Consider the following 18,347-nt stretch of genomic DNA (forward strand, 5'->3'; position numbering starts at 1 on the left):
GTCATCGACATAAATTTGACACACAAACAAATCACCATCACATGTCTTAGTGAAAAGAGTTGGATCGGCTTTCCCAACCTTGAAAGCATTAGCAATTAAGAAATCTCTAAGGCATTCATACCATGCTCTTGGGGCTTGCTTAAGTCCATAGAGCGCCTTAGAGAGCTTACACACGTGGTCGGGGTACCGTTCATCCTCGAAGCCAGGGGGTTGTTCCACGTACACCTCCTCCTTGATTGGCTCGTTGAGAAAAGCGCTCTTCACATCCATTTGGTACAACCTGAAAGAATGATGAGCGACATATGCTAGCAAGATACGAATTGATTCTAGCCTAGCCACAGGAGCAAAAGTCTCCTCAAAGTCCAAACCTGCGACTTGGGCATAACCTTTTGCCACAAGTCGAGCCTTGTTCCTTGTCACCACCCCGTGCTCGTCTTGTTTGTTGCGGAACACCCACTTGGTTCCCACAACATTTTGCTTGGGACGAGGCACCAGCGTCCAAACTTCATTGCGCTTGAAGTTGTTAAGTTCCTCCTGCTTGGCCAACACCCAATCCGGATCTAGCAAGGCCTCCTCTACCCTGAAAGGCTCAATAGAAGAGACAAAGGAGTAATGTTCACAAAAATTTACTAATCGAGACCGAGTAGTTACTCCCTTGCTAATGTCACCCAGAATTTGGTCGACAGGATGATCCCTTTGAATCATCGCTCGAACTTGGGTTGGAGGTGCCGGTTTCGCTTCTTCCTCCATCACATGATCATCTTGTGCTCCCCCTTGATCACACGCCTCCTGGTGATGAACCTGTTCATCGTCTTGAGTTGGGGGATGCACAGTAGTTGAGGAAGAAGGTTGATCTTGCTCCAATTGTTCCCGAGGCCGTACATCTCCAATCGTCATGGTGCGTATCGCGGCCGTTGGAACATCTTCTTCATCTACATCATCACAATCAACAACTTGCTCTCTTGGAGAGCCATTAGTCTCATCAAATACAACGTCGCTAGAGACTTCAACCAAACCCGATGATTTGTTGAAGACTCTATACGCCTTTGTATTTGAGTCATAGCCTAACAAAAACCCTTCTACAGCTTTGGGAGCAAACTTAGAATTTCTACCCTTCTTCACTAGAATGTAGCACTTGCTCCCAAATACACGAAAGTAAGATACATTGGGTTTGTTACCGGTTAGTAGCTCATACGACGTCTTCTTGAGGAGGCGATGAAGGTATACCCTGTTGATGGCGTGGCAAGCCGTGTTCACGGCTTCCGTCCAAAAGCACTCGGGGGTCTTGAACTCTCCTAGCATCGTCCTTGCCATATCAATGAGCGTCCTGTTCTTCCTCTCTACCACACCGTTTTGCTGTGGTGTGTAGGGAGCGGAGAATTCGTGCTTGATCCCTTCCTCTTCAAGGAACTCCTCCACTTGAAGGTTCTTGAACTCGGACCCATTGTCGCTCCTTATCTTCTTCACTTTGAGCTCAAACTCATTTTGAGCTCTCCTGAGGAAGCGCTTGAGGGTCCCTTGGGTTTCAGACTTATCCTGCAAAAAGAATACCCAAGTGAAGCGGGAAAAGTCATCAACAATAACTAGACCATACTTACTTCCTCCTATACTCAGATAGGCGACGGGTCCGAAGAGGTCCATATGCAGCAGCTCCAGAGGTCTTGAGGTGGTCATCACATTCTTGCTGTGATGTGCTCCTCCCACTTGTTTACCTGCTTGACAAGCTGCACAAGGTCTATCTTTTTCGAATTGCACGTTAGTCAAACCTATCACGTGTTCTCCCTTTAGAAGCTTGTGAAGGTTCTTCATCCCCACATGTGCTAATCAGCGATGCCACAGCCAGCCCATGCTAGTCTTAGCTATTAAGCATGCATCTAGACCGGCCTCTTCTTTTGCAAAATCAACTAAATAAGGTTTGCCGTCTAATACACCCTTAAAAGCTAGTGAACCATCACTTCTTCTAAAGACAGACACATCTACATTTGTAAATAGACAGTTATATCCTATATTGCATAATTGACTTACAGATAGTAAATTATATCCCAGTGACTCAACTAAAAACACATTAGAAATTGAGTGCTCATTTGAGATTGCAATTTTACCTAACCCTTTTACCTTGCCTTGATTCCCATCACCGAATATAATTGAATCTTCGGAATCCTTATTCTTGACGTAGGAGGTGAACATCTTCTTCTCCCCCGTCATGTGGTTTGTGCATCCGCTGTCGATAATCCAGCTTGAACCCCCGGATGCATAAACCTGCCAGGTAAATTTAGGCTTGGGACTTAGGTACCCAACTCATGTTGGGTCCTACAAGGTTAGTGCAAATATCCTTAGGGACCCAAATGCAAGTTTTGTCTCCCTTGCATTTTGCCCCTAACTTTCTAGCAACTATTTTCCTATCCTTTCTACAAATAGCAAAGGAAGCATTTAAAGCACAATAGATTGTAGAAGGTTCATTCACTACTTTCCTAGGAGCATGAATAATGTTCTTTCTAGGCACATGATGAATAACATTTCTCCTAGACATATTTCTACCATGCATATGGGAAGAACTAGAAACAAACATGTCATAGGAGTCAAAATCATCATAAGCATTATAACTCCTACAAGCATTTCTAGTTTGTTTCTTATCATGGTACATAAACGCATGGTTCTTTTGCACACTACTAGCCATAGAGGCCTTCCCTTTCTCCTTGGCGGGAATGGGAACCTTATGGCTTGTTAAGTTCTTGGCTTCTCTCTTGAAGCCAAGTCCATCCTTAATTGAGGGGTGTCTACCAATTGTGTAGGCATCCCTTGCAAATTTTAGTTTATCCAAATCGTTCTTGCTAGTCTTAAGTTGAGCATTAAGACTAGCCAATTCATCATTAAGCTTGGAAATTGAAATTAAATGATCACTACAAGCATCAACATCGAAATCTTTACACCTAGTGCAAATCTCAACATGTTCTACACAAGAATTAGATTTACTAGCTACTTCTAGTTTAGCATTTAAGTCATCATTAACACTCTTTAAAGTAGCAATGGTTTCATGACAAGAAGATAGTTCACTAGAAAGCACTTCATTTCTTTTAACTTCTAAAGCATAAGATTTTTGTGCCTCTACAAATTTGTCATGCTCTTCATACAAAAGGTCCTCTTGTTTTTCTAAGAGTCTATCTTTTTCATTCAAGGCATCAATCAATTCACTAATTTTATCTACTTTAGTTCTATCCAATCCCTTGAACAAACTAGAGTAATCTATTTCATCTTCACTAGACTCATCATCACTATAAGTGACATTGTTTTGATTACATACCTTCTTCTCCCTTGCCATAAGGCATGTGTGACGCTTGTTGGGGAAGAGGGATGACTTGTTGAAGGCAGTGGCGGCGAGTCCTTCATTGTCGGAGTCGGAGGAGGAGCAATCCGAATCCCACTCCTTTCCGATATGTGCCTCGCCCTTGGCCTTCTTGTAATACTTCTTCTTTTCCCTCTTGCTCCCGTGTTCCTAGTCACTATCATTGTCGGGATAGTTAGCAATAAAATGACCAAGCTTACCGCATTTGAAGCATGATCGCTTTCCCTTGGTCTTAGTCTTGCTTGGCTGTCCCTTGCGACCCTTTAGTGCCGTCTTGAATCTTTTGATGATGAGGGCCATCTCTTCATCATTAAGACCGGCCGCCTCAATTTGCGCCACCTTGCTGGGTAGCGCCTCCTTGCTCCTTGTTGCCTTGAGAGCAATGGGTTGAGGCTCATGGATTGGGCCATTTAATGCGTCGTCCACGTACCTCGCCTCCTTGATCATCATTCGCCCGCTTACAAATTTTCCAAGAATTTCTTCGGGCGACATCTTGATGTACCTAGGATTTTCACGAATATTGTTCACCAAGTGAGGATCAAGAACGGTAAATGACCTTAGCATTAGGCGGACGACGTCGTGATCCGTCCAACGCGTGCTTCCGTAGCTCCTTATTTTGTTGATAAGGATCTTAAGCCGGTTGTATGTTTGTGTCGGCTCCTCGCCCCTTATCATCGTGAATCGTCCGAGCTCGCCCTCCACCAACTCCATCTTGGTGAGTAAGGTGACATCATTCCCCTCATGAGAGATCTTGAGGGTGTCCCAAATCTGCTTGTCATTGTCCAAGCCGCTTACCTTGTGATACTCGTCCCTGCACAAAGATGCTAGCAACACAGTAGTAGCTTGTGCATTTTTATGGATCTGTTCATTAATAAACGAAGGACTATCCGAGCTATCAAATTTCATTCCACTTTCCACAATCTCCCAAATGCTTGGATGGAGAGAAAATAGGTGAGTACGCATTTTGTGACTCCAAAATCCGTAGTCCTCTCCATCAAAGTGAGGAGGCTTGCCAAGTGGAATGGGGAGCAAATGAGCATTTGAGCTATGCGGAATGCGCGAATAATCAAAAGAAAAGTTTGAGTTAACCGTCTTTTGTTTGTCATAGTCGTTGTCGTCGTTGTCCTTTTGGGAAGAGGAAGATTCGTCGCTGTCGTCGTAGTAGACGATCTCCTTGATGCGCCTTGTCTTCTTCTTCTTCCCTTCCTTCCGTCTATGGCCCGAGCCGGAGTCGGTAGGCTTGTCATCTTTGGGCTCGTTGATGAAGGACTCCTTCTCCTTATCGTTGATCACGATTCCCTTCCCCTTAGGATCCATCTCTTCGGGCGGTTAGTCCCTTTCTTGAAGAGAACGGCTTTGATACCAATTGAGAGCACCTAGAGGGGGGGGGTGAATAGGTGATCCTGTAAAATTCAACTTATAGCCACAAAAACTTGTTAAGCGTTAGCACAGTTAATGCCAAGTGGCTAGAGCGAAGATCTTGCACAATATGATAATCACAAGAAGTTCAATACAAAGAAGACACAGTGATTTATCCCGTGGTTCGGCCAAGTACAAAACTTGCCTACTCCATGTTGTGGCGTCCCAACGGACGAGAGTTGCACTCAACTCCTCTCAAGTGATCCAATGATCAACTTGAATACCACAGTGTTATGCTTTTCCTTTCTTATCTCGTTCGCGAGGAATCTCCACAACTTGGAGTCTCTCACCCTTACACTTGAAGTTCACAAAGAAGCACGGAGTAAGGGAGAGAAGCAACACACACAAATCCACAGCAAAATGCGCACACACACGGCCAAGAATCGAGCTCGAAAGACTATCTCAAAGTTCTCACTAGAACGGAGCTCGAATCACTGAGAATGACAAACGAATGCGTAGAGACTGAGTGTGGATGATCAAGAATGATCTGAGGTTGCTTGTGTGTCTCCTCCATGCGCCTAGGGGTCTCTTTTATAGCCCCAAGGCAGCTAGGAGCCGTTGAGAGCAAATCTGGAAGGCCATCTTTGCCTTCTGTCGTCGGGTGCACCGGACAGTCCGGTGCACACCGGACACTGTCCGGTGCCCGATTTCTTTCCTTAAACAGCGCTGCCGACCGTTGCAGATCTGGGAGCCGTTGGCGCACCGGACATGTCTGGTGCACACCGGACAGTCCGGTGCCCCCTTCCGACCGTTGGCTCGGCCACGTGTCTCGCGCAGATCGCGCGGCCGACCGTTGGCCCGGCCGACCGTTGGCTCACCGGACAGTCCGGTGCACACCTGACAGTCCGGTGAATTTTAGCCGTACGCCGTCGGCGAATTCCCGAGAGCGGCTACTTCGCGCCGAGTCTGCCTGGTGCACCACCGGACAGTCCGGTGTGCCAGACAGAGCTGAGTCTTGGCTGTACACAGCCAAGTCTTTTTCCATCTCTTTTCTTTTCTTCTTCTCTCTGTTTCTAACACTTAGACAAGTATATTAGTACACAAAACCAATGTACTAAGGCTTAGAAACATACCTTTACTTGTGATTTGCACTTTGTTCATCCATGGGCATAGATTCACATTTAAGCACTTGTGTTTGCACTCAATCACCAAAATACTTAGAAATGGCCCAAGGGCACATTTCCCTTTCATGCGGCCATGTAGGATGTCGCACGACGTGCCCTTTCCCACTACTACTCTCTGTTCGCTGAGGTAGCTGATGATCTTAACATCAGATAATATCTTCGATGCCCTGCTGATAGTGCGAGAGTGTGATTGTCTCACGTATTGGTGAAGGCAATCCTAGACTGAGCGTTGCCGCCAACGTAATCACCGTGCTTAGCACTGAGCTAGACCACTCACTCGATGAGTTAAAGTAGGGCCCATAAGGAGCTTGTAGAGTTGTGTGATGAGCAGGTGGAGCACCGCCACCAGGAGGGTGGTCCTCCTACCCGCGCTAGGATATAGCACCCCTATTGCTCACCACCACATGGACGTGACACTTATGGTTCCCCTGCCTATAGGACTAGAATGGATCTAGGTCCTTAGATCGATAGACTCAGAGTGTGTAATAAAATCTTTGTGTCATGTGTATCAGTCTTAGCTGATTAAGTCAAGTTGCTTAGTAGATGTTTTTATGTTTGTTATGATGAACTTATGCTTGATTTAGATTTTTGTAATGATTGCAACCAAAGTGTGGGTTTCCCCACAATCTGGTTTAGCTAGTAATGTTTAATAAAAATAGTTGGTTAGTTGGGAAAACATTTACTTCTACTTTCCTTTTTATCCGAGAAGTTGTGTTTGTGAATGTTGACAATTAGTGAAAGCAATGTATATTAATTCAGTCTTATGAAGAATTCTGTGTACCTTCTCTTATGCTGAAAGTTGCAAGATCAATGTTGATGATGTAATTACCCTTAAACAGATGGCTAATTCTAGGCGCAGAGGAGGTGGGCGTGCTTAGCAGGAGCAACGTCCCTAGTATGAGGAGGAACCACAACAGCAGTTGCCACCACCATCACCACCTACCCATATGACTGTTGAACAGATGCTTAAGGTGCAGACTCAAGTGCTACAGACTATGGGCCAAGCTATAGCCGCCTTACAACAAGCCAACCAACAGCCTCAACAACCATTACAATGTTATAAAACTGATATATCAGTCGTGCTCGCGGTTATGAGCGGCCAAGGGAGCTCCATTAATTAGAGAAACATTGATCAGAGATGTTTTGTTTACTGGTGATAATGAGGAATATGGTTTTGATTATGATTATGGTAATGGTTTATGGTATTCTTTCCGTTTGGAAACGATACTTTTGGGTTAACAACTTGGGTTAATGCTAAAATCTGGCTCTCTACTAGTAATAATAACCTGACCAACTAAAAGCAACTGCTTGACTTAACCCCACATAAAGCTAGTCCACTACAGCCAAATGGGACAATTGCTGAGTATGTTGATGTGTACTCACCCTTGCTTTACACACCAAACCTCCCCAGGTTGTCCACGTTTCAACCACTTCTCAGGAGAGAATGAAGTCGTGGAGGAGGACTTCTAGGAGTTCCAAGAGTACGATGAGTTCTAGGCGTGGGTTAGAGGCAAACCCCCAGTCGGCTGCCTGTGAAGGCCGTGTTTATTTAGTATCATTTTCGCACTTTGATAATTGTTAATGACTATGTTGATGTCTCGGACATCATGATGTAATCAACTATTACCCTTTTTTACGTTACTATTCGAGCACTATGTGATGATGTCCGATTATGTAACTGTTGTGTACGTGAATTGCTGATCCTAGCACGTACATGGTTCACATTCGGTTTGCCTTCTAAAATCGGGTGTGACATAAAGTAGATCAAAAACGCACCTCGGGGACTTGCCAATTCCTTTGGTGGTCCCTGGTGTCATGGAGTTCAAATAAACAAAATTGTGTTGCACTTTCCACTACCGAAGCTGAATACATAGCCGCTGGTGCATGTTGTGCCCAATTGCTATGGATGAAGAAAACCTTGAGGGACTTTGGTTGTGAGTTTATTAGGATTCAATTACTTTGCGACAATGAGAGTGCCATTAAACTAGCAAACAATCCCGTGCAACACTCTAGAACCAAACACATTGACATTAGTCACCATTTTCTGAGGGACCATGAAGCAAAAGGAGATATCGAAATATGCCATGTAAACACTGAAAATCAACTCGCCGATATCTTCACAAAACCCCTTGATGAGACTAGGTTTTTGTTTCCTTACGAGTGAACCAAATATTTTGGACTCTCGTAACGTATCTTGAAAGTTGGCACACAAAATTGGTTGAATGTTTGTATGAATTTTAAAATTTTCAAAAACATATGTTTTTCAATCATATATGTCTATATTAGGTTGTGAATGGCAATATATTAGCCATATAAAAATTCTCAACCCTCTTAAAGTTCACTAGTGAAGACTAGCTGAACTTTCTCAGCTCAACTGGTCTTTTCCAGTTTTCACTGGTCAAGACCGGTTGAACCGGTTTGCTAGGGCGGTTGAACCGGTCCCTGGTTAAACGGTCAAAACTGACTGTTCTGACCCGCTGATAGTTCTGACGCCTGCCATCTAATCGGTCAGACTGCGCTGACTGTTAGTTGGTTAGTCTGGCAGCTCTGGCAGACATCGGTTGAACCGGTATTGGGAACCGGTTGAATCGGCCATGGGACCGGTTGAACCGGTATGGGTGATCGGTTGAACCGGTTTTCTGCAGCAGGTTCTGGGCCTTTTTAACCGTGACCCTCTTCCTCCTCTTCACTTCATCTCGCATTCACATGTAATACCCAAATAATTGGATTTATAAAATATATAAGAATTAGGAATTATAAAAGGCTTATTTGATTACTTGTTTTTTCCCTCATTTTTGCATACTCAAATCATGGGTCACATTAACTACTAACAATTACATTAAATAAAAGAAATAATGCATCATGTTGGAGTTTATTTGTTTGTGCATTTAATAATAATAATAATAGTAATAAAAATATATTAATGATGAGAATAAGGTTTAACCTAATTTGCAATCTAGAAATTGAAAATAACATAGAAAAGAAAAGGAAAAGAGGCTACATTGTAAAGAAACATATATATAAATAAATATATCTTTTCATAATGGAATTTCTAATTGTGCATTTAATCTGAGTGAGGAATTCACAACAAAATTTGAATTCAAAATTTGAGATCCAAAAATAAAAAAAGAAGAAAAGAAAATAGAAAAGAAAAAGAAAATGGAAAAGAAAAAGAAAAAGAAATCGCGCGCTCGGCCGCCACCCAGGGTTTCGGCTCGTTTCCCCTTTCCCTCACACTGCGCGGCCCAGTTAACCGGAATCAGGCGCCGCCAGGTGGGGCCATCCCGTCAGTCGGCCAGTCGTGCTCTGCATCTCGCGCGCGCCCGACACAGCTATTACCCTGTGCGGCTGGACACCGGGGCATGTATGCCAGTCTCTCTACCCTTCTACTCGCGCGCGGACTCGTCTCGCACCTACTGACAGGTGGGGCCCACTTGCAGCCACACGCATGCGCGCGCCTACCACTACCTCTCTCTGCCGAGTGGGACCCTCACCTCCCCTGCTCTCTTCCCGGGCAGCCATCTCGGGTGGATTGTTGCGCCGCCCTCGGACCGCCTCGTCCTGGCTACAAAGGCGGACCGACCCTCTCCTGATTCCTCTCCCATAACTCATCCGATCGCCACGTTCAACCAAGAGAGAGTGTGAAATTCGTCGGTAGCAGAGAGGAGGGAAGGAGACCGCCGCGCTCGATTTCCCTTGTCGCCGACGGTCGATACGCGGGAGGGGTCTCGGAGGACTTGTCTTCGTGCGAGGATCGCGCACACTCGACTTCTCAAACGCGGAAGGCACTGGACACCGGAGAATCGTTCGCCGGAGCACCAAGGTCCGCCGCGGACTTCGTTTTCCCGCGGGCAGTGCTCTGCATCACGCTGTCTTTGGTATGAAAACCTCCCCTATGCTCACCATGTCCTTATAAATGTGTTTCGCGTCTCAAGTTGAGCTTTGGGGCTTGCGCTCGACTTGGTGTCGCTCGCCGGCGCGATCGCCGCCGCAGTGCGGTCGGCGCCGTCGTGGCGGCAGTAGAGAGAGTGGGGTAAAGTCGTGGAGATCGCGTGGACCGTCTATCGAGGGTTGGATGGCGTAGATTAGATCCGGCGTATCGGTTAGATTAGATTAGATCTATGTCATTGGATAGAAATTGTGCGGGTGGAAATCGATCTGAGGACTTTAAATCTGGGGCGTTAGTCTTGCATCGGAGGGCTCTCGGTTGCGCGCTGGATCGCAGGGGCGCGATCTAAGCTTGACCCTTAGATCTAAATCCAATGGGCCAGAACTCTCCATACCCCTTCGATCATGCTGTTTTACTAAAGAGACCCTAAGCTTAATTGAAATCGACCCGCCGTCCGCAGCCAGTGCAGATTAATTTCATCCGTGCCCTGGGTTTTTATAAAACAACCCCTAGACTTTGTCATTTTTATGGCCGCGGTCCAATTTGATCTCGGATTTAATAAATTAAAACAGAAAATGATTTTTTGTATTAAAATAATTCTAGAAACTTGTTTAAATCATAGTAAATCCATTTTAACTCCTTTTTGATTCATTCCAGTTGCATTAATTTTGTTTTAATATTGTTTAGTACATGGTAACTCTGTTTTATCATGAAACATAGATGAAAATTATCCACGTAGTTTATTCCATATCGAACACTACAATCTCGTGAACCTACGATCTCGTTAACCGTAACTCCAAATTTAGTGATTCTAGAACCTAGGATCTCGTTACGATGCGTAGAATATTATATTGCATTCTTGTCACACCCAGTTTTAGATGGCAAACCGAATGCGAACCATGTACGTGCGAGGATCAGCAATTCACGTACACAACAGTTACATAACCGGACATCATCACACAATGCTCAAATAATAACATAAAGTAGGGTAATAGTTGATTACATCACGATGTCCGAGACATCCATATAGTCATTAACATATATCAAAGTGCGAAAACGAAACGTAGCTAAACACGACCTTCACAGACAGCCGACTTGGGGTTTGCCACTAACCCACGCTTAGAATTCATCGTACTCTTGGAACTCCTGAAAATCCTCCACCACGACTTCATCTTCTCCTGAGCAGTGGTTGCAATGTGGTCAACCTGGGGGGTTTGGTGTGTAAAGCAAGGGTGAGTACACATCAACATACTCAGCAATTGTCCCGTTTGGCTGTAGTGGACTAGCTTTATGTGGGGTTAAGGTAAAGCAGTTGCTTTTAGTTGGTTAGGTAATTATTAATAGTAGAGAGCCAGGTTTTAACATTTACCCAAGTTGTTAACCCAAAAGTACCCTTTCCAAACGAAAAGAATACCAAAAATCATAACCAAAATCATAATCAAAACTATAATCATCCTCATTATCACCTATAAACAAAGTATCTCTAATCAATGTGCATCTAATCAGTGGAGCTCCCAAGGCCGCTCATAACCGCGAGCATGGCTGATATATCAGTTTCATAACACTCTTCAGAGGTTGCATACTTTACCCACGAGCCATGATTCCTTTTTTCCTCGGGCCGATCAAACCCTTAAACACTACTAAGGTGAATAGGCAAGGTTTCACTATGTAGCCTTTACAAAGATTCCCTGAGGCTGTAGCCGCCCGTTAGGTTTCCTAAATATACCGCACTCCTCCCCAAGGGGCAAACCACCATCGGCAGAGCGAGCCGCATACACCAAGCCCCATTGACGGCACGACGGCAAAGCCAACTACACCTCACTTCCTCAAATTATTTAGCTAAGGGCGTCCCATACCACCCTCATGGTTGTACTGTTTTCCCGGATGGTCATCCAACGAACCAGTCCTTACAGAGAGGCACTCGAGAAACCGCTCGAGTCCCCTTAATGTCACAATATCATCGTCATACTCAAGAGGGGAAAACATCGTATCATAAATAATCTCATCATGTTCATTGATTAGGGTGAAGCACTAGCATAGAGATAAACCAAAATGATCCAACTCAAATAGGTCAATCCTTAGGTATAAATTATGTAAATGTGGGGAGTGAATTATAAAATGCGTAGGACATAGATGGGTCAAGGGAAACTTGGCTTCACCAACCAGCTGCTGCTCAGGGTCTTCACCTGCAACTCCTTCGGACTCCACCAACGGACCGTTTTCTATACGAGTTAAACATACATTCCACAAACTTAATATAAAATAAACAGTACACCACGCGATGGAATGCAACAAATAAGCAAACACTTGGCGTAGGGCTCGCACCTACGACTATGCGAGAAAGAGAAAACAACGGTCGAGGCTACGGTCGAAAAGCGATTACGTTAAAGAGCTGTGGATTAAAATACTTGTCTAAACATAACCATATTAATTTAAAAATCGCACTATGCATAAAATAAAGTTACGCTACATGCTTAATTATTATAAACAACTCAAGGTAAATTTAAAAGGATTGTCGCGCGATAAAGCGCACAACAACACACGCGATCTAAACTGAAAATTGGGACGAGTTGTCGTGCGACGAGGTGCGCGACAGCATGCACGAACTAAGCTGAAATGAAAATGAGTCCTCGTGCGCGAAACACTTGAATTAAATCTAAAAATAACGTGAAGCATCACGCAACGAAGCGCACGACGGCATACACTACTTAAACTGAATTTAAAATAAAACATCGCGCGATGAAACACGTGACACAACATATTAAATAACCTAAAATTAAAATGGATCGTCACGCAATGAAGCGCGCGATGCAGCACATAAATTAAACAATTTGAAACTGAATTTAAACGCTACGCGCGCTAGGGCTGCTCGCGTGGGAGCGGGTCTACGCGCACAGGGACGCGCTACGCGCGTCGGGGGCCACGTCGAGACCGCGCAGGGGGCGACGGGCAGAGGCGAGGTGTCGTGCGGAGGGGGGGGGGGCGAACAGGGTGCGGTGGGCAGGGGCCGCGCGGGGGAGGGAGGAAGGAGGGAGATGAGAGGAGAGGGGAAGAGAGGGAGAGCTCACCTCGGGGCTCGACGATCGGCGGTAACCGTTCTCCGGAATCCCACCTAGGGCAAGGGAGATGGAAGAGAGGTGGAAGAGAGGGAGAGGGAAGTTGCTACACGGGAAAAGAAAATGAGAGAGGGAGGTGGCGCGCATGGGGGGAGGGCGCCAGGGACCGGGCCAGATCGCGGGTCGGGCTGGGAACCCACCGCTTGCACTAACATCTAATCGAAATTAAATTGCGAATCGAAAACCGAAACGAGATGAACACGCGATTAGACACAACATCAGACAAAAGAAATATGCTTCGGCATGATGCAACACCCATGTCAACTTAAGTTTTTTGTTTACACGCGATACGGACTCCAGTCTCTATATGCTTTGAAAATTGGAAAAAGGAGCGAAACAGGAAGAGAAAAAGAGTAAAGCCTGAATTTGGTGAGTATCGGAGAAGAAAAATTATACCCCCAAATTCAGGGTGTTAAAATTCTGCTCTGATGTTTGATGTGATATTAATTTCTCCTATACCATGTTTGTTTGTATTGTTGCGAGTAGACGAGCAAGCAACCGAGGACTCTGGTGCTCAGCAGGTGGAAAATACTAAACAGGAGCTCGTTGAAGGCAAGTTGTGCCCTTGACCACTTTTATTTACCCAATAATGTTCTCTATAATCACTATGACATGTTTAGTTTTAATTTTGATGGGACCCAATAGGTCACCCTAGTCTGCTTTATCTTGTGCCTTGATCACCACTAAACTTTTGAGTAGTCCTGCTATTGCTATATGTGGTTTTGGGTGTTGAGATAAATTTGACACATGATCATTCCTTATTATTATTGTTGATTATTTATTGTTCATGATAAGATTACTGTGTTAATTGGAACATGGAGAACCACCCGGGAAAACAGTGCTACCACAAGGGTGGAATGGGACACTGAAAGTCGCCTAGAGGGGGTGAATAGGCGAAACCTGAAAATTATATACTTTGAACACGCGCTATGCCCGGGGTTAGTGTTAGAAATAATTTGGAGTGCGGAAGATAGTTCTACTTGCCAAGAGTTGCTCAATTAATGCGGATAACTTTGGGAGCCAACTCAAATCAATATGAGCAAGGGAACTTTTAGAGAGAGGAAAGAAGGGAAACAAATCAAGTGGAGATCAATACAAATGAACACGATGATTTGTTTACCGAGGTTCGGTTCTAAAGAACCTAGTCCCCGTTGAGGAGGCCACAAAGGCCGAGTCCATTTCAACCCTTTCCCTTTCTCAATCGGTCACACAGACCGGTCGAGTGCTTCTCCTTAATCACTTGGGTCACTAAGACCCCGCAAGGATCACCACACACTTAGGTGTCTCTTGCTTGCTTTACAATTCACTTAGAAGGTTGAGAAAGAGATGAAGAAAGCACGATTGAGAAAAACAAGCAACAAGAGCGACAAATAACACACGGATCACACTCTCTCAAGTCACTAAGCACTAATGATTACTTGTCTTAATTGTGGGACTTGGAGAGAATGGAAGATTTGAATGTGTCTTGGAATGGATTGGTAGCTCTTGTATTGAATGTGAATGAGTAGAGTGCTTTGATGATGTGAATGGAGGTGGTTGGGGTTGTATTTATAGTCTCCAACCACTTCCTAGTCGTTGCTCCTTTTCCGCCGACCGCGGACGGTCCGCCCCTGCACATCAACGGCTGAAATCGCAACGATCAGCAGTAATGGCTATATCAATGGCTATAGTGCATTTAATGCATCGTCAGATGTCAAATAAAGCAGTCGCGGACGGTCCGCGAGGACGCTAAAAATGAATTTTACCGAACCCGTCACCTTCGGATTTTTCTGTTTTTTCAACGACCGGACGGTCCGCGCTTGGTCTCGGACGGTGCTTGCTTCTCCATGGGACGGTCCATAGTATTAACTTGTGTTTTTGCAGTGTTCCTATCCGAGGCTCACTCTGGTGTCGCGGACGGTCCGCCTCAAGGGCCCGGACGATCCGCACATAGGTGTTTTTCCATAAAGCTTCTCCTATCCGGAATCATCTACGGTATTCCGGACAGTCAACTTAGAATAGTTGTAGATGAACTTATGCGCCTGAGAAATGATCAATAAGGCAAACTAGTTAGTCCATAAGGTTTATGATGATTGTCAAACACCAAAATCGATTATAGGAAATGTTTAAGTCCATTTCCCTTTCAATCTCCCCCTTTTTGGTGATTCATGCCAACACAAACCAAATCAAATATAAAGTGAAGGAATGTAACTAGTTTGCAATTTTGATAGATGTGCAAAAGTTACTTGAATTTAAACCAACTGAAAGTAATTTTAAGTATATATGATTGCTTTCTTCTAGTTTAACATTTTGGACCACATTTGCACTACTTTCTTGTTTTTGCAAATCTTTCGAAAAAGTCTTTTTAAATTTTTTTGCAAATAGCCAATAGTATGAGAGTATGATTTCAAAAAGCATTTTAAAGATTTTGAAAATTCTCCCCTGTTTCAAATGCTTTTCCTTTGGCTAAATAAAAGCCCTCCTGAAGAAGTTCTCCCCTTAGCTGCCAATAGGGTTTTTGTAATTGAAATAATTTCTTCCCCTTTGTGAAATAGTTTTTGAAAATTTGAAAATGGGTGGGTGGTGGTGCGGTTCTTTTGCTTTAGGCCTATTACTTTATCCCCCTTTGGCATTAAGCGCCAAAAACAAAGAAACTTGAGAGGCCTTTTAATTCTCCCCCTTTGGAGTAGAAGGATATAAATGAAATTTTACGAATAGGGCAAAGGGTAAATGATACCGATAGTGTCGTAGTGGAAGCCTTGCCTTTGCCGAATAGTTCATTTCCTTTTCAATCTAAAACTAATCATGGAGATACTCATGGAAGCACATTAGTCTTAGCCTTGCACAAGAAGAAATAAGAAATATGTATTTGTACCAAATGAAAGAGACATGATCAAAGTTATATAAATGAGCTATGTGTGCAACGTTTCAATCAAAGTTCCGAGAATCTAGGATGTTTAGCTCATTTCTAAGCTTGCTAAAAGTCTTTTCATCCAGGGGCTTGGTAAAGATATCGGCTAATTGGTTGTGGGTGCTAACATAAGCAATTTCGATATCCCCTTTTGTTGGTGATCTCTCAAAAAGTGATACCGGATGTGTATGTGCTTAGTGCGGCTGTGTTCAACGGGATTGTCTACCATGCGGATTGCACGTCCATTATCACATAGGAGAGGGACTTTGCTCAACTTGTAGCCATAGTCCCTAATGGTTTGCCTCATCTAGAGTAATTGTGCACAACAGTGTCCTGCAGCAATATACTCGACTTCGACGGTGGATAGAGCTACTGAGTTTTGTTTCTTTGAAGCCCAAGACCCCAGGGATCTTCCCAGAAACTAACAAGTCTCTGATGTGCTCTTTCTATCAGTTTTACATCCGGCATAATTGGCATCGGAATACCCAATTAAATCAAAGGTAGATCCCTTGGGGTACCAAAGCCCAAACTTAGAAGTCTAAACTAAATATCTCATGATTCTTTTCACAGCCCTAAGGTGAACTTCCTTAGGATTTGCCTGGAACCTTGCACAAATGCATACTGAAAGCACAATGTCTGGTCGTGAAGCACATAAATAGAGTAATGAACCTATCATCGATCGGTATACCTTTTGATCTACGAATTTACCTCCCGTGTCGAGGTCGAGATGCCCATTTGTTCGCATGGGAGTCTTGATGGGTTTGGCATTCTTCATCCCACACTTCTTGAGTCTATCTTGAATGTACTTAGTTTGGCTGATGAAGGTGCCCTCTTGTAGTTGCTTGATTTGGAATCCAAGGAAATACTTCAGCTCACCCATCATTGACATCTCGAATTTCGGTATCATAATCCTACTAAACTCTTCACAGGATGACTTGTTAGTAGACCCAAATATAATATCATCAACATAAATTTGGCATATAAACAAGTCTTTAGCTATTGTTTTAGTTAAGAGAGTAGGGTCAGCTTTACCAACTTTGAAGCCATTAGTGATAAGAAAGTCTCGCAGACATTCATACCATGCTCTTGGGGCTTGCTTGAGCCCATAAAGCGCCTTTGAGAGCTTATAAACATGGTTAGGATACTCACTATCTTCAAAGTCGAGAGGTTGCTCAACATATACCTCTTCCTTGATAGGGCCATTGAGGAGGGCACTCTTCACGTCCATTTATATAACTTAAAGCCATGGTAAGTAGCATAGGCAAGTAATATATGAATTGACTCAAGCTTAGCTACAGGTGCATAGGTTTCATCAAAATCCAAACCTTTGACATGTGAATAACCTTTGGCAAAAAGTCGGGCTTTGTTTCTAGTAACCACACCATGGTCATCTTGTTTGTTGCGGAATACCCACTTGGTACCTACAACATTTTGGTTAGGACATGGAATTAAATGCCATACCTCATTCCTCGTGAAGTTGTTGAGCTCCTCTTGCATTGCCATCACCCAATCCGGGTCTCTTAGTGCATCCTCTATTCTATATGGCTCAATAGAAGACACAAAAGAGTAATGTTCACAAAAATGAGCAACTCGAGATCTAGTGGTTACCCCCTTGTGGATGTCACCAAGTATGGAGTTGACGGAGTGATCTCTTTGAATTGCTTGGTGGACTATTGGGTGCGGTGGTCTTTGGTCTTGAATTTCTTGATCATCTTCCTTGTCTTGATCATCTTCATCTCCCCCTTGATCAATGTCCTCCTCTTGAGGTGGCTCATCATCTTGATCTTCACCCTCTTCTTCTTGAGCCTTATCCTTATCTTGAGTAGGTGGAGATGCTTGTGTGGAAGATGATGGTTGATCTTGTGCTTGTGTAGGCTCCTTGGATTCTTTTGGACACACATCCCCAATGGACATGTTCCTTAGTGCTACGCATGGAGCCTCTTCATCATCTAGTTCATCAAGATCAACTTGCTCCACTTGGGAGCCATTAGTCTCATCAAACACAATGTCACAAGAAACATCAACTAATCCAGTGGACTTGTTGAAGACTCTATATGCCCTTATGTTTGAGTCATAACCAAGTAAAAAGCCTTCTACTGCTTTAGGAGCAAATTTAGAATTTCTATCTCTCTTAATAAGAATAAAGTATTTGCTTCCAAAAACTCTAAAATAAGAAAGATTGGGCTTTTTACCGGTGAGGAGTTCATATGATGTTTTCTTGAGGATTCGATGAAGGTAGAGTCGGTTGATGGAGTAGCAAGCGATGTTAATCGCCTCCGCCCAAAACCGATCTGGTGTCTTGTATTCATCAAGCATGGTCCTTGCCATGTCCAATAGAGTTCTATTCTTCCTCTCCACTACACCATTTTGTTTAGATGTGTAGGGAGAATAGAACTCATGCTTGATGCCCTCTTCCTCAAGAAATCCTTCAATTAGTGAATTCTTGAACTCCGTTCCATTGTCGCTTCTAATCTTTTTGATTCTCAATCCGAACTCATTTTGAGCCCGTCTTAAGAATCTCTTTAAGGTCTCTTGGGTTTGAGTTTTTTCCTGCAAAAATAATACC

General features: G+C 43.9%; 1 long non-coding RNA gene across 1 annotated transcript; it reads left to right on the plus strand.

Moving 5' to 3' along the window:
• The first annotated feature begins 9,369 nt into the window (after positions 1–9,369).
• On the plus strand, positions 9,370–13,637 carry LOC118472040 (uncharacterized). The gene is made up of 2 exons (XR_004849537.1): positions 9,370–9,764; positions 13,378–13,637. It is a non-coding gene; the product is annotated as an uncharacterized lncRNA (long non-coding RNA).
• The last annotated feature ends 4,710 nt before the right edge of the window (positions 13,638–18,347 follow it).

This window comes from Zea mays, chromosome 5, assembly GCF_902167145.1.
Source record: "Zea mays cultivar B73 chromosome 5, Zm-B73-REFERENCE-NAM-5.0, whole genome shotgun sequence".
Taxonomy (NCBI): domain Eukaryota; kingdom Viridiplantae; phylum Streptophyta; class Magnoliopsida; order Poales; family Poaceae; genus Zea; species Zea mays.